Source organism: Asparagus officinalis, chromosome 6 (assembly GCF_001876935.1).
Source record: "Asparagus officinalis chromosome 6, Aspof.V1, whole genome shotgun sequence".
In the NCBI taxonomy this organism is placed as follows: Eukaryota; Viridiplantae; Streptophyta; class Magnoliopsida; order Asparagales; family Asparagaceae; genus Asparagus; species Asparagus officinalis.
Window position 1 is genome coordinate 12170709 of NC_033799.1, and position 23218 is coordinate 12193926.

The following is a 23218-nucleotide window of genomic DNA, read 5'->3' on the forward strand; positions in this document are numbered from 1 at the left end:
CAACATACTCTGCCTCCATGGTGGATGTTGTCACTAAGGACTGCTTGGCATTTTTCCATGAAACTGCTCCTCCAGCGAGCAGAAATATATAACCTGATGTTGATTTTCTGCTATCAGCACATCCTGCGAAATCTGAATCTGAATAACCAACGACTTCTAGATTTTCAGACCTTCTGTAGACCAACATGAAATCCTTGGTCCTCTGCAAATACCGCAAAACCTTCTTTACAGCTTTCCAATGAGCTACACCAGGATTTTGTTGAAACCTGCCTAATATTCCCACGATATAACTGATGTCTGGCCTGATGCATGACACCGCATACATTAGACTGCCAACTGCAGAGACATACTCCTCAGAGTTCACGAGCCTACGCTCAACTTCATTTCGTGGGCATTGTGATTTGTTGAACATATCTCCTTTGACAACTGGGGCTTCACATGGTGCACAAAACTTCATACCATATCGTTGAAGGACTTTCTCAATATAAACAAGCCTTTAGTTCGATCTCTATGGATCTTCATACCCAAAACATAATGAGCATCTCCGAGGTCTTTCATATCAAAATGCCTTGAAAGAAAAACTTTAGTCTCATGTGGGAGATGAATGTCGCTGCTGGCAAGCAATATATAATCTACATACAATACTAGAATGAGAAATCGGCTCCCACTGATTTTGAGGTATATGCAGCGATCGACAGGGTTTTCTCGGAAGCCATATGACTCATCATGTTGCGAGCAACATCTTGATAAGTACGATTTCTTCTTTCAGCTACTCCATTTTGCTGCGGAGAACTTGGGAGAGTGTACTGAGGAACAATGCCTTGTGACCATGATATGTGTCGTCCTGATCGATTTTACCATAGAATTCCCCACCTTGATCAGAACGCACATATTTAATCTTTCTTTCTAATTATTTTTTTTTAACTTCAGCTTGAAAGATCTTGAAAACATCCAGTGCCTCATATTTGTGGTGAAGACGAAAAATATAGGCATAGCGCAAAAAATTATCTATAAAGGAGATGAAGTATCGCTGACCACTATGAGAGAGAATGGGAAGGTCCACAAATATCTGTATGAATGAGGTCAAGGAGACCTTCACTCCTGAATTACTAGTAATCCTAGGACGCTTTGTACCAGAAGAAAATGAATTCATAGACATACAGAGAGGGGAAAGAAGAGATGCATCCAGATTTAATCTATAAAGACCGTCAATTAAGAAACCATGTCTGATAACATCCAAACCATTTTTGATAGAAACAAAATTATTTTCAAAAACAAAACTATAACCAGATTCAGAAAATCTAGAAACTGAAATAAAATTCATTCTCATAGGAGGTACATAGAAAGTGTCTAATAAAACTAAGGAAACTCCAGAATCCAAGCGCAGACTGAAAGTCCCAACGAGCTCCACCTCCAAAGACTGTGAGTTTCCCAAAAGCAATTGCTCATTTGTCCTTGCCTTCCGACTGTGGATTATTCCCTCCCTTCTTCTTCAGCCACTGCTTATACTTCAGACAGTCTCTCTTCATATGACCAGGTTTCTTGCAGAAGAAACATTCAACCTTTTCACTTGCTGAAGAAGTGCTAGAAATAGTTGAAAAATTGCCGAAAGACTTCTTCCCCTTATTGTGCCCTTGATACTTGAAGGATTTCTTTCCTGCCTTATTTGGTCCAAGCTTGCCATGTGCTAGATTTGCCATCTCAGCTTTTCCTACTTCCTCAGCAACACATACAACAATAAGCTCATTCAAGTCCCATTTCCTGTCTTGAGAACTGTAGTTCACCTTAAAAGTGTCAAATTTGCTTGGTAGAGAAGCGACTGCAAAATGAACCATTAGATCATCCTCTAACTGAAGTCTCAACTCCCTTAGACGAATGATCAACTGAGAGACCTTCAAAATGTGCTGCCGAACATCACCACTTCCATCATATTTCAGATTAATGAGTTTGACCAGATAATTGTACTGTCTCGCTCTAACGGATCCCTCAAACTGCTTCGTGATGGTCTCAAGCAACTCCTTAGCAGTTTCACAAGGCGGAATCCCTCCACGAATAGTCTGGTCCACCGATGCTCTAATGATCAGCATTGCAAGCTTGTTGGTTTTGACCCACTTAGCATGAGATTTCTTTTCAGATTGACTTGATGACTCATCAGGCTCTTCTGGCTTATCTTCAGTGAGAACATAGTCGTAGTCAAGACACCCAAGTGCTATTTCAACTTGCATCTTCCAGTTGCCATAGTTGGAACCGGTTAGGGGCTCAATCCTAGTCAGATGCTTCTGGATAAACTGTCCGTCCATCTGCATTACACCATGGACGTATAAATCAAATGAGACCTTCAATTTTATTAACTTTAATATTTCCACATCCAATTTAGGGTTAGAATGGATGAGTCAGAGTGTTTTACGTATGCAACCCTCCACTCTGCGGGACAGGCGGATGCATCATCTCATCACACCTTTGGGCAAGTGATTTGACATGCTATTCGCCCCCCAAATGTGATATATAATCACCTACAGGACTAGCCTACATATTGTCAGTTTGATTTGAACACTTCCTAACCTTTGGGCAATAGGGTTATTCTCTTCTCACTGAAATGTTTCAACTATCATGTACCACTTATCATGTAGGGGATTTCCTAGACACATTTGGGCAAGACTAGTAGTCCATCCACAGATAAGTGCAACCTTCCAGTCCAAATAAGACTAAACTCAACCTTAGAAAATTAGGGTATTATAGGTTGGTCACCTTTGGGCAAGACACTAACCTACTCTACCATAATTTCTAAGTGATTGTTTTACTGATCTTCCTTAACCCCATAGGTTGATCTAATACTGTAATCTGTTTTATCATGAACCCAAAATCTTCCTTAACCCCATAGGTTGATCTAATACTGTAATCTGTTTTATCATGAACCCAAATATTTACCCCCACCTGAATTAAGGATATAATCAGGGTAAATCAATTATCTTTATGTGCTTACAATAATCTTTATGAATTGTCCAAATTCATGTATTAAAACTTTATAAAATGAAAATAAAATTGTATAGTTGAAAAGTACATAAAATTATCTTTCCAACGACTATTTATGGGCTCAAATCGGACTTAAAACGGATCTGTAACGACCAAAACAAAATGAGTTGTCAAAACTGTAATGGGTCGGGTCTGGAAATTAATGGATCTGGCCCATTACATAATGGGTTGGGTCAGATTTTAATGGATCCAATCTATTACTGTAGCGGGTCGGGTCCATTACATACTGGATCGGGTCTTCCTTAATGGGTTATAGAGTTATATAACTCAAATAATAAATAATAGTTAATTATACTAATTAATCTAATTAATTAATTAATTAATTAATTAATTAATGCCGGCCTTATCCCCGCCGCCGTGCTGTTCTTCCGCGAGAAGCAGCCATGGCCGCGAGGAGCAGCCATGGCCATGGCCATGCCCGCATGGGTTCAAACGTTGAATTGGGAATACAGAGACCAATATAGGAAGAAGCAAATAGGAAGAAGAAATTCCTTTGATGGCAAAAACGAGGAGTAGCCATGGGTTCATGCCGCCATGATTGAAAATTTTTTTTTTTTTGCTTCATCACTGCTCCGTGATCAACAAACAAAAGAGAACCACAGTCTACAGACGCCATGATATCTTCTATAGAACTTTGAATAAAATTTTTTTTAATTAATCCGAAAAAAAAATTTACTTCTAGATCAAAAAAAAACATGTACAAACAGGCACTGATTAAATATATTTGCGATCTTGTTTTTCAGGAGCAGCCATGGGTTAGAAATAAGAAACCATGTATGCGGCCATGGTTGCTGCGGCCATGATTGAATATATATATATTTTTAATTAATCCAGATGCAAAAGATTCATGCGTAGCAAAGATGAAAATTTATTAATCCGAAAATTAAAACTTTAATTCTAGATTAAAAACTCATGCACAATCTAGCTCTGATACCACTGTTGGATTATTTAACGATCTAGGCATGAGAAATTGAACTAGAAATATAGATCTAATTACCGTTCACCAACGAAATAATGGAAGTCTTCTCCTCTCTCCTCCCGTAGCCAATGATGGGAATTAGGTCTCTTTTCTGCGTACGGTTGAGAGGAGGGACTCACACCCTTTATATAGATATTTATGATTAACTCTACCCATCATGGTTTAATCACAACCGTGAGATTACACTCCGGTCAATCCTATCCTTTAGATATTCAAGATAACCACCCAACTTGATAAACATGAAACAGTCTAACCAGATCATGTGGTTAGCATCCTGATCCTAACTTGAATCAATGACAACTTTAAATCAAATCCAAAATCGAGTAGGTTGGGCCACATGGGTTCGTTGGATTAATCGAACCCAACAATCTCCCACTTGGCACAACATACCTCATTTTAATTTTCAAAAATATTTAAATTTTCAAAAACTTTCAAAAGTCGGGTGCGCACCCATTTATTTTAGAAAACAACTTGTTGCCATGATTCTAATTAGGATAGTTTCCGAAACCTTTTCCTTAAAACAAAAGTACCACTAATGGTTGATCGTGAAAACACTATATGCTCTAATATGTCACAAGGTCACTCCACGGTCCAACCGCTAGTACCACTAATGTTCTAAAGACATTTTCCTTATGGTGGTTTTAGTGGAGTGTAATAGAGCCGTACATCCCTTATGATCAAATCCGATGTACGCCCTTAAGCGTCCTCTGCAACATACACAAACATGTATGCCGTTCTGAAACTTTTACCGGCATCCGCCATGTGAAAACCATCACCTTTAGTCCAGAACGAAAGCCTCAAATGTGATGCCCAATCACATTCAGCTTCTGCACAAATTTAAGAGTCTCTTTACTTTAACCTTTATGACTCTATGGACCACTGTCTTTAATTCGAGTTTCTTTACGATTAACTTGAAACTCTTTACTTTAAACTTTAGTTTTCTTTACTTTAAACTCTTTATGATATTTTAGCGATCAAACATGGTCTGTTGCATAAGGGAGTATTGGTAGAATAAAGTTGTGAAGTTTGTATGGAAGAGGCGGAGAGCACAAAACATGTTATTCTTATGTGTGAATGGGCTCGACGAGTATGAGAAGGATCTCCATTGCGAGACTTTTTGTAGGTCTATGATAGTGAAAACATTCAAGAGAGAGGACCTGGAACTGTGGCTTGTGATGGCATGTAGGACTTGGCATAATTGAAACCTTCAAATTCATGGAAACGATCCTTTGAGGGTGGAAGAAGTAGGTCCATTTGTGGCAAAATATATTAGGTTGTGTTTGGGAATGTTGATTTGGGCTTGGATTTGAAATACCCAGAATTTCAAATCCAAATTTCGTGTTTGGGCTTAACTTTAGGCCATGATTTTAAATCAAGTCATTTTATACAGTGGATTTGAAAAGCCCAAAAGTATGGATTTCAAATTTGGGCACACTACTTGGTATTTGCCAAATCTTCACCCCACGAAATCTAACCCTTCAAAACCCCGACTCCTCTTTTTCTCCTCTCTCACGCTCGTGTCAAAGTCCCGACGATCTCGATCTCGATCTCAAAGCTCAAGCTCGATCTCGATCTCGATCTCGATCCATCGCAGGTATCTCTCCTCTCTCCCCTTCTCCTCTCTCGGTTTCGGTCTCCCCCTTTACTCCTCTCTCTCCCCCTTCCATCGAAACCCTAGATCGGCTCTGACTTGACTTTTCTCTTTTATAGCTTGTTTTCATCGAAACCCTAGATCGTCATATTTGTACCCAGCAGTTGAAGTAAGCGATTGTGCCTAGAAGTTGATAATATGAGTAATCTGTCATAATGCATTGGCTCTCTTAAAAATTATAATGATCAAATTGGTCAACCAGTCAATCTTGTATTCAGTGAATTAGACTGCATGCAGTAGTTTCTTGTTTCTCACTTAGAATGTCAAATGAAGTTAAAAGCTCAATATTTTTATAGATACTTCATGACTCATTTGAAATTACTTATGTGAAAATTGAGCCATATATCCTAGATAGATTTGAGGATGTCATTGTATTCTATAACTAAATAGCATGTGATGAAAGTGATTAAGAAGAAATGTTTTCTTCATTAGGATTCTTCTCTATTTACTCATCGAGGGTTCAGAATGTATTTGGGCTTTAGATTTTGGTGGGAGTTTCTCAATTTTTATATTCCTTCAAACTATAGCGAGTTTTCCTCCTCCATTCATTGACATAGTTTTTTTGGGGTCACAAATGCATGCTATTTCTTCTTGCATATAATTTTCACAATATTTGCAGCACGCAACACACAATCCTTGATTCAGAATTCTCAACAACTCTCAGTTTGCTACATAGTAAATTGTTTGCAGATTTCTGTTTTATCAATAACCACATAGGCAAAAACTACAGCCATATTATTCCATTGCATCCTCATAAATGTGGCATTTTGTGAAATTATGTTGTATTGATTGGCAGATTGAATGGATATTTACGGCATCCAGTGTTTATCATGTCCTTGATAAGACTTCCAGTACGTTCTGTTGTCGATTATTTGGCATTTCAAATACACATGAAATCATATTGAGGGAAAAGTTCATCTAACTATTAAGCTCAAATAACTGAACATCTAAACAAAGATATCATACAATGCTTGATCGTCTATTTTCCTTCTTGGGTACCCTTTTCTTTTCTTATGTTCTCTTAGTATTCTTCATCGTCAATGGTTGTTGATGGCTTTCATGAAAAATTTTCTACTTTTCTGAACTCAATTCCAAAGCTTTTCTTGAGAAGGCAAGAACATAAGAGAGCAACTGAGCACCTCTTCATTGGTTTTCTAAATTTTGCTTTGTCCAACTTTTGCTAAAATCCGTGATAATGTAGTTATAACTTGCCTAGTCGAAAAATGCATATTATTAGTTTGTTGTGGTTAAGGATTGTGCTAAAAAGTTTTCCATATTTCTTTCCTTAAGTACTTGTAACTTGCCAATGTGCGGTGATATATGCTTCATGCCGAGAAATAAGCATAGTAAGGTACCCTATTTACCTCAAAAATTCATGTCATTCCCAACTTCATGCCTGGACCATGACATGAAGCCTCAAGCCTCATTCTTATATTTCTATCTGCATTACGCATGATTGTGTACTGTATGTGCATTTTCACCAAATACAGAGAAGCAAACTCAATGCTACATATGTTTACATAATATTCAATCAGACAATTATTGAAGAAATGCCGCATAACCTATCGTACCTTTGCTATCTCCTCTGAAACCACATTATGTTTGCAGGAAGAGAAGTAGGTCTAGCATGAAGTTTTCAGGAGTAGTTTCTTAAGGAGTAGTTTAAAAATACCCAACTTAAGTCGCATTCAAGTGTTCAATGCATTTGAGAAGATAATGGATAGCAACCCGGAAAAGTTTTATTTGTTGAAGTCACTTCCTGATGATGAAAAAAGAGATTTTATTCTCTTTATTCTTAAGGAGTAGTTTCTAGTTTTCAGGTCGGACTACTTTTCTTCATCTCAATGTTATTCTTCACAATATTTTTAACCGAATATTTCTAATTTTTTGATGATTTCTTATGAATGCATTAGGGTTTGGTGATTTTGATGGATTCTTAGCTAATTCAAGTAAGGAGTGCTTGTCTCATCTCAAAGGTACAAATTTTTCATTTTATTGAGAATTCTGTTCTTTTTATTTAGTGTATACTTGATTATGATGCATTTCTAAAATGTATCTTTCATTAGGTTTGTGCAAGTCTATTTATTTTCAAGTATAATTTCAACTCGCACATCTCCCTTGACACTATTGTTTTGGTGAATACCTTATTGTCGATCTATAATACCTTATTGTTGTGAAGACTGTCATGAATCTGAGCCTTGCTTCTGCCGTTTTAGTGACTCGTTCTCCTTGCGGAGCCTCATAATACCTTCAAACAGGAAGATCAGTTTGTTAAAAAATAAAGTCTAGAGCCTCATAATACCTTCAAACAGGAAGATCAGTTTGTTAAAAAATAAAGTCTAAAATGTGTGACTACATATCCCCAAAAATCAGCTGAATTAGCTCACTGTAGCTTCATTAGATGTCAATTATGCTCCAAAAGAGTACACAAATCAAGTTCATGACAGCAGAAAAAACCTGTAATTAATACAACGTGCATGAATGGGTCACTGCAGAACCTGAATGTAGATAACACTAGAAAGAACATGAGAGAACAGTTTGAAGAAGCTTACAAATACTTGCTATCAACGAAGAAATACTATTGGTCTGGAGCTCAATTTTCCAATTGGTCATGAAACAATGATATCACTAACAACTTGTCAGAGTTCTTCAATGCGTGGGTGATTCCAACTACATTTGCCTGTAGTGGACCTCGTCGACTAGATCGGGGTAAAAATTATGGAGAGGATGGAGCAAAGGCCAAGAATGTGTAGGAAGTGGAAGGGAAGACTTGTTCCCTATGCAGAGAGGTATGTGAAGATTGGGTGTTTTCATTGTAAGAAGATCAGTTGATTGGGTCACTGCAGAGGTTGAGAATGAAATAGAGGAGAGATATTAATCTTGAGGAGAGGATTTGCTCATGTAGGAAATGGCAGTTGACGGGTTTACCTTGCATTCATGTTGCTAGCATAATTAGCAAGATAAGGAATGTTGATTGGGTAGATTACATAGATGATGTGTTTCATGTAGAGAGGTAGAAACAATTCCTATATTATTAATGATTATCTCTTGGTGCCGTTAAGGTTAACTAACAAACAATATTCACTAATTTTAGGTATAAAAAAAACATATGAACTGGCCATAGGTACTCTGCCATAGGTACTACTACATCCAGGATCTCCTCAATTTGCTTAAATGAACTAGGTATTGTTTACTGTTTTATCCCCTTTATAGTTCTTTCACATTTATTAATTGTGTGTATTTGAATGTTTTTATTTAGAACGAGTCACTAAAACGGCAGAAGCAAGGCTCTGATGTAAGGTTATGTTCGAATATCCCTTGACACTATTTCTTTTCCAGTGTGCTTTTCTCATAAGCAGTCTCAGGCTTTTCTAATGTCAACGTTATGGGTTTTTTTTCGCAGGTCAAGCGTGATATTGTGCTGAGAGTGCTTGTGCTTTGGTCTCACCTTTTTCGGTTCTCATTGTCATTTGATATAGCTTGCTGCTTTGTCGAATGATTGTAGCTTATATGTAAGGGTTAATTGCATATACTCTCTGTGGTATCGTTTTTAAATTGCAACCCCTGTAGTGTACACTGTTGCAGATGTGCCCTTGGGTTAAAATTGTGACTGTTTTACCTTTGGACTTACTAATTTCTAGCTGAAGTCAAACAAAAGGATATTGGATTCGTTTGATGTTATTTGGGCCTTCTCTGTTCTCTGAGTTTATTGCCAGAAGTAGAAGGAATTGTTTTTGTATGTTGACAAATGATTCCTGTGAAGTTTCTTACTTTTGGTGTTTGCATTGGTGAGCTGATATATTGTACTAAAGGTGGTTGTGCTTTGGTCTCATCTTTTTTGTTTCTCATTGTCACTTGTTGTGGTGTTTGCTTCTATGGTGAATGATTGTGGCTTATAGTATACTCCAATATATTGGCATCTGATGGTTTGGTACATTTGCTCTTTTATTGGATGTCTTTGTGAAAGATACTAGTGGAGAGTATATCAAAGTGATCTCCAAGTACGTTAACGGAAAAATTGAAAGATACTTGATATATTTGTAGAGTTTTCTTCATTTTTATTTTGTTGAAACTCTTGCAAGTTATGTTGGGCAATGAATTTGAAAACTTAGCAAATGTAGTTATCATCGCCAAAATTACCTAAATTTGTGTTTTTTTGTTACTATTTTACACATCACCATTGCATTTGATGTAAACAAGATGGGTTAAAGAGAATAAATTTTTATCAATTTTAAATTCAAATTCATGTATAATAAAGTACCCAAACACTAGATTTTGAAATTAAAGATTTCAAATCCTTTCATTTAATAAAGATATCCAAACAAAAGATTTCTTAAATCATGGATTTCAAATCCTAAATTTAAAATCCCTTGATTTTAAATCAACTTCCCAAATCCAAATCAAAGTTCCCAAACGCAGCCTTGGAGATTTTAAAGAGGCGAATTCTTGGTTTACGGAGGACCCTGAGGAAAAATATGTAGCAAGAATGTGGAGCAAACCAGGCTTGGGTGTCATCAAAATAAACTGTGATGCATGATGGATTTCATAAACGACACAAGCGACATTGGGAGTGGTGGCTCGAGATGGGGAAGATCTTGTTTTAGTGTCTGGCGTGTTCTCTCCTTGACGTGCACAATCTGCTCTTATGGGGGAGCTTTCGGTAATCAAGAAAGGTGTTATAATGGTAAGGGCTAAATACCCATATTGGTATTTTTAATTTCATCCCATTTATCAATAAAGTATTTTAATTAGGAAAACATGCTTTAAGACATATTAATTTATTCAACTAACCAACGATGCCCTTTTTCTCGTCGGTGATCAGTTTTTCGGCGAGAGCTCGTCACGTGCGTGGCACGTGATGACTTAAATTGTTTTTTAGCTGCTGATGTGGCACGGACTTTCTGATGCGGAGTGTTTAAAGGCGGAAATTAACCCTCTAAAAATCCCAATTCACCCAAAATAGGACAGATCCGCCTCTTTTATTTTCAGAATTTGAACGCGAGAGAGAGAGAGAGGGAGAAATAGAGAGTGAGAAATCGTGGACGAGCTCTCGCCGAAAAACTGGTCGCCGACAAGAAAAAGGGCCTCGTTGGTTAGTTGAATCAATTAAAATACCTTAAAGCAGGTTTGCCTAATTAAAATACCTTCTTGGTAAATGGGGTGGAATTAAAATACCAATATGGATATTTAGCCTAATGGTAAGAGAACAGTGCTATAAGAGGGTGATTTTTTAATCTTGTTTTGTTGAAGCTACTAGCATGCTCCTCAATGACGATGTGCCCTACCATCAGTTAGCTTTGCTTGCAACAGATATTAGAGTTAGATTTAATCTAATAAATCTATTTGTGGGCACATATGATTAATCAATGTGTATTGCTATCTTTCAGGATAACCCACTAAAATGATCAATTAATTTGGGTTAATTGGGTATTTAAATAAGTCATGAGGTTATATGTGCAGATACCGGGTTGTAATTGTGATTTGTTGAGGGGCCAAATTGTAAATGTACAACATCTATAAATAAGGGGTTATGGTCCCTAACCTAGGGTTACATTCTCTAATTCTCTTCACCCCCATCTAGAGAGAAATTCGGCTAGAGAAAACCCTAAGGTTAGAAGATCCAAAACCCATCTCAGGTTTCATCTATGGATTCAGGTATAAGCTTCCGCTCTTTTGATTATTGTTAATCTCTTCGAATTAATCAATGGCTTTATGGTTTTAGATCTTAAGTTTTTATTATTAGATCTAACAAGTGGTATCAGAGCCATCTTTGATTAATTCTTAGGGATTTAAGATTTTAAAATTGGGTTTTTGATCTTAAATCTCTGGTTTTTGGATTAAGATTTGTTTTCGGATGAACAGTAATGTTCGGATGAACAGTAACGGTGGCTGAAAAAAATTTGGGTGAACAGTAAAGTTTTTCGGATGAACGATGACCTAAAATCGCCGGTGAACAGTAACTTTTTGGATTTTTCTTCGGTTTTTTCTTGGATCTGGATCAAGAAAAACTCATTTTTTCGATTCTAGATCTGTTTTTGAATTAATGACGGCGGTTTCAGTTTGAAACCCTAAGGGTTCGTGCGTGAAAACGTGACAAAAATTAAGGAGGTGGTTACCTCAACCGAACTTCGCGTTCGTTATAAGGTGAGCGTCAAGCTCAATTTAAACGAACTTCGCGTTCGTTCTCATGTGAGCCTCGCGCTCAACTCAGGTGAGCGTCAAGCTCAATTTAAACGAACTTCGCGTTCGTTCTCATGTGAGCCTCGCGCTCAACTCAGGTGAGCGTTAAGCTCAATTTAAACGAACTTCGCGTTCGTTCTCATGTGAGCCTCGCGCTCAACTCAGGTGAGCGTCAAACTCAATTTAAGGTGAGCCTCGCGCTCAATTCAAGTTGAGCCTCGCGCTCAGATCTCAGGTGAACCTTGCGCTCAGCTCTAAGGTGAGCCTCGCGCTCAATTAAAGTCGAACCTCGCGTTCATTTTTCAAACGAACCTCGCGTTCGTTCTGTGTTCATTTTTAACGAACCTCGCGTTCGTTCTCAAGTTGAACCCTGCGTTCATTTTCAGACGAACCTCGCGTTCGTACTTAAGTGAGTCTTGTACTCAATACAGTCGAACCTTGTGTTCGAAGTCAAGCGAACTTCGTGTTCACTATGGTTAAGCCTCGGCTTTTCATGGGTCCACTTTGGTATACTTAATTTATTCAATTAAGTTATGGGCCCTAATTAAGCTGTGAGACCCCAATTAAATTTTTGGAAATTCAGTTGATTTAAATTAAAATTTTTTAATTTAAATCTAATTTGGTTTTTAATCAATTATTTAATTCAAATATTATGACACTAAGGTATTAAGGTTGTCTCTCACTCCAATTGATTAATTGAAATAAGAAGTTGCCAAAGTAACCTATCTTGTGTAGATTGTTCATGAGGAATGTGAGATGTTTGTGTGTATGCTTTCGTGTAAATATTTAATCGGCCCAAAGGAAGGTTAATATTTATTTAGACTGTATACACATCTGCGATGATAAGCGTGTGACAATTATAAGGTTTACATGTGAATAATGAATCGATCCAAAGATAGTTTCATTATTTGACATGAGTTATTGTCAATGTTTGATCATTGCAACAAGGTATCACTTACAAGTTAATATTACTGTCGAAAGACTTGATATTAATGTTGTGCCCGATATCTTGGATGGGGATTATCATTATTTGAATTTTATTGATTATGGTTATTGATGTGAGCATTTTTGTTTTATTTCAGCTAATACATCTGCTGCAATAATTTCTTAATTTAAATCTAATTTGGTTTTTAATCAATTATTTAATTCAAATATTATGACACTAAGGTATTAAGGTTGTCTCTCACTCCAATTGATTAATTGAAACAAGAAGTTGCCAAAGTAACCTCTCTTGTGTAGATTGTTCATGAGGAATGTGAGATGTTTGTGTGTATGCTTTCGTGTAAATATTTAATCGGCCCAAAGGAAGGTTAATATTTATTTAGACTGTATACACATCTGCGATGATAAGCGTGTGACAATTATAAGGTTTACATGTGAATAATGAATCGATCCAAAGATAGTTTCATTATTTGACATGAGTTATTGTCAATGTTTGATCATTGCAACAAGGTATCACTTACAAGTTAATATTACTGTCCAAAGACTTGATATTAATGTTGTGCCGGTATCTTGGATGGGGATTGTCATTATTTGAATTTTATTGATTATGGTTATTGATGTGAGCATTTTTGTTTTATTTCAGCTAATGCATCTGCTGCAACAATTTCTGCTAACATCAACTCAATTCCCATGCTAAATGGGACAAACTTCAAGGTTTGGAAAGAGAACATATTAATTGTTCTTGGCTGCATGGATCTTGACTATGCATTAAGAACTGAACAACCCCAACCTCTCAATGCGGATAGCACTCCTGATGCAAAGAAGGAGCATGAGAAGTGGGAGCGTTCAAATCGCATGAGTCTTATGATCATTAAGCGCGGCGTTCCGGAAGCCTTCAGGGGCATAGAATCCGAAGGGATTACTAAGGCTAAAGATTTCCTTGCCGAAATTGAGAAGCGTTTTGCGAAAAACGATAAGGTAGAAACAAGCACGCTTTTAGCTCGCTTGATTTCAATGAAGTATAAGGGCAAAGGAAATATCAGGGAGTACATTATGGAAATGTCTCATATTGCTTCAAAGCTTAAGGCACTTAAACTCGATCTTTGTGACGAGTTATTAGTGCATCTGGTTTTGTTGTCTCTTCCTGCACAGTTTAACCAATTTAAGGTCAGTTATAACTGTCAAAAGGAGAAATGGACTCTAAATGAGCTCATTTCATACTGTGTGCAAGAAGAAGACAGGTTGAAGCAAGATAAGACAGAAAGTGCTCATTTGGCCTATGCCTCTAAGGATAAGGGCAAGAAAAGGAAGAATGATAAGGAAGCTGCTAAGGGTCCAGTTGAGAAGAAACAACATAAGGATAATCAGGGTTGTTTCTTCTGTAAGAAGCCTGGACATGTAAAGAAGGACTGTACAAAATATCACGCCTGGCGTGATAATAAGGGTACGTTCCTTGCTTTGGTCTGTTCTGAGGTTAATTTAGCTTCAGTACCTAGAAACACTTGGTGGTTAGACTCTGGTGCTACTACTCACATAAGTGTTTCTATGCAGGGTTGCCTGAGCTACCGAAAGCCAAGTGATGTTGAAAGACACATCTTTGTGGGCGACGGACAATCGGTAGATGTGGAAGCAATTGGGCACTTTAGGTTGTTGTTAGGAACTGGTTATTATTTGGATTTAAAAGATACTTTTGTAGTACCGTCTTTTAGACGGAATTTGGTTTCTGTTTCTGTATTGGACAAATCAGGTTATTCTTGTTCATTTGGAAACAGTCAATTCAGTTTATCTTTTAATTCAAATGTTGTGGGAACCGGTTACTTGAGTATTTATGACAACCTATATTTGCTTGATACAATTGCTTCTTACAATGAATCCTTGCATGTGGAATCACGTGGTACTAAGCGTAAATTAAATAAGGAAAATTCGGCGACATTATGGCATAAGCGCTTAGGTCATATCTCAAAAGGTAGAGTTGAGCGTCTTGTGTCTGATGGCATTTTGGATTCCCTTGATTTTTCGGACTTCGACGTATGTGTTGAATGTATCAAGGGAAAACAGACCAAAGTGAAGAGATTAGGTGCCAACAGATCTTCGGATGTCTTAGAATTGATACATACGGATATTTGTGGGCCATTCCCTACGGAATCCTGGAATGGTCAACAATATTTTATATCATTCATAGACGATTACTCACGTTATGGGCACCTATATCTTATTCATGAAAAATCTGAGTCTCTGGACATGTTCAAAGCCTATAAAGCTGAAGTTGAGAATCAACTCAACAGAAGAATTAAAACCGTCAGATCTGATCGTGGTGGTGAGTACTACGGTAGATATGATGGTTCAGGTGAACAACGTCCAGGACCATTTGCTAGATACCTAGAGGAATGCGGTATCGTCCCACAGTACACTATGCCGGGTTCACCTAGCATGAATGGTGTAGCTGAAAGACGAAACAGGACTCTTAAGGATATGGTAAGAAGTATGATTGCTCATTCTTCTTTACCAGAGTCACTCTGGGGAGAAGCACTTAAGACAGCAGCTTACATTCTGAATAGAGTACCAAGTAAAGCAGTTGCTAAAACACCTTATGAGCTTTGGACTGGTCGAAAGCCCAGTTTAAAGCATTTACATATTTGGGGATGTCCAGCTGAGGCAAGGCCTTATAGGCCAAATGAAAAGAAATTGGACTCCAAAACAGTTAGCAGCTACTTTATTGGGTACCCTGATCGCTCTAGGGGCTATAAGTTTTATGATCCCACTATAAGGAATATTTTTGAGACGGGAACAGCAACATTCTTTGAGGATGTTGAGTTTGGGGGGAGAAATAAGGTTAGAGACATTAGTTTTGAGGAGGAATTGGCTTCAGATCCAATCCATACAGTTACTTTTGACAATATTCAGGTTCCTATACCTGTTGTTGCTCAAGAAGTAAATCCGGAACCTCAAGATGATAATGTTGAACAACTCCCTGTTCCAGAAGAACAAACTCAACAACCTCAAGAACCAGTGCCATTAAGGAGATCCACGAGAGAAAGGAGAAATGCTATTCCGGATGATTATATTGTATTTCTCCAAGAACATGAGGAAAGTAGTGGAATGTTAGAAGATGATCCAATCAACTTCTCTCAGGCCATGAAAAGTTCTAACTCTCAACAGTGGATTGATGCCATGAATGAAGAGTATAAGTCTATGCAAGACAATAAGGTTTGGGAACTTGTCCCATTGCCAGAAGGTGCAAAACCAATTGGTTGTAAATGGATTTTTAAAACCAAGCGGGATGCAAACGGTAATGTGGAGAGGTATAAGGCGCGTCTTGTGGCTAAAGGCTATACTCAAAAGGAAGGCATTGATTATACAGAGACTTTCTCTCCGGTTTCATCGAAAGACTCTTTCAGAATAATCATGGCACTTGTTGCTCATTATGATCTTGAGTTACATCAGATGGATGTTAAGACTGCATTTCTCAATGGAGACATTGATGAGATGATTTATATGGTGCAACCAGAAAACTTTGTGTCAGGAGACCCAAAGAATATGGTTTGCAAATTAAGGAAATCCATCTATGGACTCAAGCAAGCTCCTCGTCAATGGTATCATAAGTTTCAACAAATAGTTATCTCGTTCGGTTTTGAGATGAACATTGTTGATGACTGTGTATATCACAAGTTCAGTGGGAGTAAGTATATTTTTCTGGTTCTGTATGTGGATGACATCTTGCTTGCCACTAATGATATAGGCATGTTGCACGAAACCAAGAGATTTCTATCAAAGAATTTTGAGATGAAAGATCTTGGGGACGCCTCTTTTATATTAGGGATCCAGATACATCGAGATCGCTCTCGGGGTATTCTTGGATTATCACAAAAGAGCTATATCGATAAGGTACTTAAAAGGTTTGGCATGCAAGATTGCAGACCAGGTGACACCCCTGTTGCTAAAGGAGACAAGTTTAGTCTCAATCAGTGCCCTAAAGGTAACCTTGAAATTCAGGAAATGCAGAAGATTCCTTATGCTTCGGCTGTAGGAAGTCTAATGTATGCTCAGGTATGTACGCGTCCGGATATTGCGTACATTGTTGGGATGTTAGGCAGATACTTAAGCAACCCTGGTATGGATCATTGGATAGCAGTCAAAAGGGTTATGAGGTATCTTCAGAAAACAAAAGATTACATGCTCACATACAGAAAATCAGAGAAATTAGAGGTCATTGGGTATTCGGACTCTGATTTTGCTGGATGCCAAGATAGCAGGAAGTCTACATCAGGCTACATTTATATGTTAGCAGGAGGAGCTATATCATGGAAAAGTGTCAAACAAACACTAGTAGCTTCCTCCACTATGGCAGCAGAATTTGTAGCTTGCTATGAGGCATCCAATCAGGGAATATGGCTGCGAAATTTTGTCACGGGACTGCGCATTTTGGAAAATGTTGAAAGACCACTAAGGTTATATTGTGACAATAAATCTGCAGTAATGTATTCCAATAACAACAGGAGCTCAACTAAGTCAAAACATATTGACATTAAGTTCCTGGTTGTGAAAGAAAGGGTACAGAGTGGACAGATATCCATAGAGCACATTGGGACAAACTCCATGATAGCTGATCCTCTTACTAAGGGATTGCCACCTAAGGTCTTTCATGAGCATACTGCTCATATGGGTGTGGTATTATTTGAGGATATTATGTTTTAGTGGGAGTTTGTATTTGTGGTGCTTTATGTTTGTTTGTATTGTCTGATCAGAATAAAGTTTTCAGTTAAGACACTCTGTTACATTATGTTTGGTTTTGACCTCACTAAGGAGGACCAGTTGAAAATAGACATGTACTGATCACATTGCATGTAATTTTCATGCTGCACATCCATGATTGATCTATGTCGTTTGATTGTATTGGTATATGTGACCATTGATGGGTCGAGTCACGATAAATGTGACGAAGGCCGCTTTGATCCTATATTGATATAGTCAATGGACGAGATTGTTCGGAAATACCTTTTCAGTGATAGCAATTTTTGAGCTCATAAGGTTATACACAATTTAAGGAATCATATGGTGCCCAAGTGGGAGATTGTTGGATTTAATCTAATAAATCTATTTGTGGGCACATATGATTAATCAATGTGTATTGCTATCTTTCAGGATAACCCACTAAAGTGATCAATTAAGTTGGGTTAATTTGGTATTTAAATGATCATGGGGTCATATGTGCAGATACCAGGTTGTAATTGTAATTTATTGAGGGGCTAAATTACAAAAGTACAACATCTATAAATAAGGGGTTATGGTCCCTAACCTAGGGTTACATTCTCTAATTCTCTACACCCCCATCTAGCTAGAGAAATTCGGATTTAGAGAAACCCTAAGGTTAGAAGATCCAAAACCCATCTCAAGGTTCATCCATGGATTCAGGTATAAGCTTCCGCTCTTTTGATTTTGTTAATCTCTTTGAATTAATCATGGCTATATGGTTTTAGATCTCAAGTTTTATGATGTAGATCTAACAAGTGGTATCAGAGCCACCTTGATTAATTCTTAGGGATTTAAGTTTTATTGGGTTTTTGATCTTAAATCTCTGGTTAAAGATTCAATTTTTGGGTTCGGATGAACAGTAATGTTCTCGGATGAACAGTAACGAATTTTTTTTTCGGATGAACAGTAAAGTATTTTTTTCGGGTGAACAGTAACTTTTGGGAATTTTTTGGATTTTTCTTTGATTTTTCCTTCAATTTTTTCCAATTCTGGATCTGTTTTGAAAATAAAAATCAAAGGTTTTTTGGGTTTGTCGGCGGCGGTTTCAATTTGAAACCCTAAGGGTTCATGGCGAAAATTAAGGAGGTGGTTACCTCAAACGAACCTCGCGTTCGTTCAATTTTAACCGAGCTTCGCGCTCAACGAACCTCGCGTTCGTTCTAAGGTGAACCTCGCGTTCAACTCAGGTGAGCGTCAAGCTCAATTTTAACGAACCTCGCGTTCGTTCTAAGGTGAACCTCGCGTTCAACTCAGGTGAGCGTCAAGCTCAATTTTTTTAACGAACCTCGCGTTCGTTCTTCAGACGAACCTCGCGTTCGTACTTCAGACGAACCTCGCGTTCGTACTTCAGACGAACCTCGCGTTCGTACTTCAGACGAACCTCGCGTTCGTACTTCAGACGAACCTCGCGTTCGTACTTCAGACGAACCTCGCGTTCGTACTTCAGACGAACCTCGCGTTCGTACTTCAGACGAACCTCGCGTTCGTGCTTCAGTCGAGCCTCGCGTTCGAACTTCAGACGAACCTCGCGTTCGTACTTCAGACGAACCTCGCGTTCGTACTTCAGTCGAACCTCGCGTTCATTTTTTAAACGAACCTCGCGTTCGTTCCCAAGTTGAACCTCGCGTTCTTTTATCAAACGAACCTCGCGTTCGTTCATTTTCAGACGAACCTCGCGTTCGTGCTTAAGTGAGTCTCGTACTCAATACAGTCGAACCTCGCGTTCGAAGTTAAGGGAACTTCGTGTTCATTATGGTTAAGCCTCGGCTTTTCATGGGTCCACTTTGGTATACTTAATTTATTCAATTAAGTTATGGGCCCTAATTAAGCTGTGAGACCCCAATTAAGTTTTTGGAAATTCAGTTGATTTAAATTAAAACTTTTTAATTTAAATCTAATTTGGTTTTTAATCAATTATTTAATTCAAATATTATGACACTAAGGTATTAAGGTTGTCTCTCACTCCAATTGATTAATTGAAACAAGAAGTTGCCAAAGTAACCTCTCTTGTGTAGATTGTTCATGAGGAATGTGAGATGTTTGTGTGTATGCTTTCGTGTAAATATTTAATCGGCCCAAAGGAAGGTTAATATTTATTTAGACTGTATACACATCTGCGATGATAAGCGTGTGACAATTATAAGGTTTACATGTGAATAATGAATCGATCCAAAGATAGTTTCATTATTTGACATGAGTTATTGTCAATGTTTGATCATTGCAACAAGGTATCACTTACAAGTTAATATTACTGTCCAAAGACTTGATATTAATGTTGTGCCGGTATCTTGGATGGGGATTGTCATTATTTGAATTTTATTGATTATGGTTATTGATGTGAGCATTTTTGTTTTATTTCAGCTAATGCATCTGCTGCAACAATTTCTGCTAACATCAACTCAATTCCCATGCTAAATGGGACAAACTTCAAGGTTTGGAAAGAGAACATATTAATTGTTCTTGGCTGCATGGATCTTGACTATGCATTAAGAACTGAACAACCCCAACCTCTCAATGCGGATAGCACTCCTGATGCAAAGAAGGAGCATGAGAAGTGGGAGCGTTCAAATCGCATGAGTCTTATGATCATTAAGCGCGGCGTTCCGGAAGCCTTCAGGGGCATAGAATCCGAAGGGATTACTAAGGCTAAAGATTTCCTTGCCGAAATTGAGAAGCGTTTTGCGAAAAACGATAAGGTAGAAACAAGCACGCTTTTAGCTCGCTTGATTTCAATGAAGTATAAGGGCAAAGGAAATATCAGGGAGTACATTATGGAAATGTCTCATATTGCTTCAAAGCTTAAGGCACTTAAACTCGATCTTTGTGACGAGTTATTAGTGCATCTGGTTTTGTTGTCTCTTCCTGCACAGTTTAACCAATTTAAGGTCAGTTATAACTGTCAAAAGGAGAAATGGACTCTAAATGAGCTCATTTCATACTGTGTGCAAGAAGAAGACAGGTTGAAGCAAGATAAGACAGAAAGTGCTCATTTGGCCTATGCCTCTAAGGATAAGGGCAAGAAAAGGAAGAATGATAAGGAAGCTGCTAAGGGTCCAGTTGAGAAGAAACAACATAAGGATAATCAGGGTTGTTTCTTCTGTAAGAAGCCTGGACATGTAAAGAAGGACTGTACAAAATATCACGCCTGGCGTGATAATAAGGGTACGTTCCTTGCTTTGGTCTGTTCTGAGGTTAATTTAGCTTCAGTACCTAGAAACACTTGGTGGTTAGACTCTGGTGCTACTACTCACATAAGTGTTTCTATGCAGGGTTGCCTGAGCTACCGAAAGCCAAGTGATGTTGAAAGACACATCTTTGTGGGCGACGGACAATCGGTAGATGTGGAAGCAATTGGGCACTTTAGGTTGTTGTTAGGAACTGGTTATTATTTGGATTTAAAAGATACTTTTGTAGTACCGTCTTTTAGACGGAATTTGGTTTCTGTTTCTGTATTGGACAAATCAGGTTATTCTTGTTCATTTGGAAACAGTCAATTCAGTTTATCTTTTAATTCAAATGTTGTGGGAACCGGTTACTTGAGTATTTATGACAACCTATATTTGCTTGATACAATTGCTTCTTACAATGAATCCTTGCATGTGGAATCACGTGGTACTAAGCGTAAATTAAATAAGGAAAATTCGGCGACATTATGGCATAAGCGCTTAGGTCATATCTCAAAAGGTAGAGTTGAGCGTCTTGTGTCTGATGGCATTTTGGATTCCCTTGATTTTTCGGACTTCGACGTATGTGTTGAATGTATCAAGGGAAAACAGACCAAAGTGAAGAGATTAGGTGCCAACAGATCTTCGGATGTCTTAGAATTGATACATACGGATATTTGTGGGCCATTCCCTACGGAATCCTGGAATGGTCAACAATATTTTATATCATTCATAGACGATTACTCACGTTATGGGCACCTATATCTTATTCATGAAAAATCTGAGTCTCTGGACATGTTCAAAGCCTATAAAGCTGAAGTTGAGAATCAACTCAACAGAAGAATTAAAACCGTCAGATCTGATCGTGGTGGTGAGTACTACGGTAGATATGATGGTTCAGGTGAACAACGTCCAGGACCATTTGCTAGATACCTAGAGGAATGCGGTATCGTCCCACAGTACACTATGCCGGGTTCACCTAGCATGAATGGTGTAGCTGAAAGACGAAACAGGACTCTTAAGGATATGGTAAGAAGTATGATTGCTCATTCTTCTTTACCAGAGTCACTCTGGGGAGAAGCACTTAAGACAGCAGCTTACATTCTGAATAGAGTACCAAGTAAAGCAGTTGCTAAAACACCTTATGAGCTTTGGACTGGTCGAAAGCCCAGTTTAAAGCATTTACATATTTGGGGATGTCCAGCTGAGGCAAGGCCTTATAGGCCAAATGAAAAGAAATTGGACTCCAAAACAGTTAGCAGCTACTTTATTGGGTACCCTGATCGCTCTAGGGGCTATAAGTTTTATGATCCCACTATAAGGAATATTTTTGAGACGGGAACAGCAACATTCTTTGAGGATGTTGAGTTTGGGGGGAGAAATAAGGTTAGAGACATTAGTTTTGAGGAGGAATTGGCTTCAGATCCAATCCATACAGTTACTTTTGACAATATTCAGGTTCCTATACCTGTTGTTGCTCAAGAAGTAAATCCGGAACCTCAAGATGATAATGTTGAACAACTCCCTGTTCCAGAAGAACAAACTCAACAACCTCAAGAACCAGTGCCATTAAGGAGATCCACGAGAGAAAGGAGAAATGCTATTCCGGATGATTATATTGTATTTCTCCAAGAACATGAGGAAAGTAGTGGAATGTTAGAAGATGATCCAATCAACTTCTCTCAGGCCATGAAAAGTTCTAACTCTCAACAGTGGATTGATGCCATGAATGAAGAGTATAAGTCTATGCAAGACAATAAGGTTTGGGAACTTGTCCCATTGCCAGAAGGTGCAAAACCAATTGGTTGTAAATGGATTTTTAAAACCAAGCGGGATGCAAACGGTAATGTGGAGAGGTATAAGGCGCGTCTTGTGGCTAAAGGCTATACTCAAAAGGAAGGCATTGATTATACAGAGACTTTCTCTCCGGTTTCATCGAAAGACTCTTTCAGAATAATCATGGCACTTGTTGCTCATTATGATCTTGAGTTACATCAGATGGATGTTAAGACTGCATTTCTCAATGGAGACATTGATGAGATGATTTATATGGTGCAACCAGAAAACTTTGTGTCAGGAGACCCAAAGAATATGGTTTGCAAATTAAGGAAATCCATCTATGGACTCAAGCAAGCTCCTCGTCAATGGTATCATAAGTTTCAACAAATAGTTATCTCGTTCGGTTTTGAGATGAACATTGTTGATGACTGTGTATATCACAAGTTCAGTGGGAGTAAGTATATTTTTCTGGTTCTGTATGTGGATGACATCTTGCTTGCCACTAATGATATAGGCATGTTGCACGAAACCAAGAGATTTCTATCAAAGAATTTTGAGATGAAAGATCTTGGGGACGCCTCTTTTATATTAGGGATCCAGATACATCGAGATCGCTCTCGGGGTATTCTTGGATTATCACAAAAGAGCTATATCGATAAGGTACTTAAAAGGTTTGGCATGCAAGATTGCAGACCAGGTGACACCCCTGTTGCTAAAGGAGACAAGTTTAGTCTCAAT

General features: G+C 38.1%; 1 long non-coding RNA gene across 1 annotated transcript; it reads left to right on the forward strand.

Annotated features, from left to right (window-relative positions):
- On the forward strand, positions 7335-9344 carry LOC109846429. Its single transcript, XR_002248503.1, has 2 exons — positions 7335-7639; positions 9067-9344. It is a non-coding gene; the product is annotated as an uncharacterized LOC109846429 (long non-coding RNA).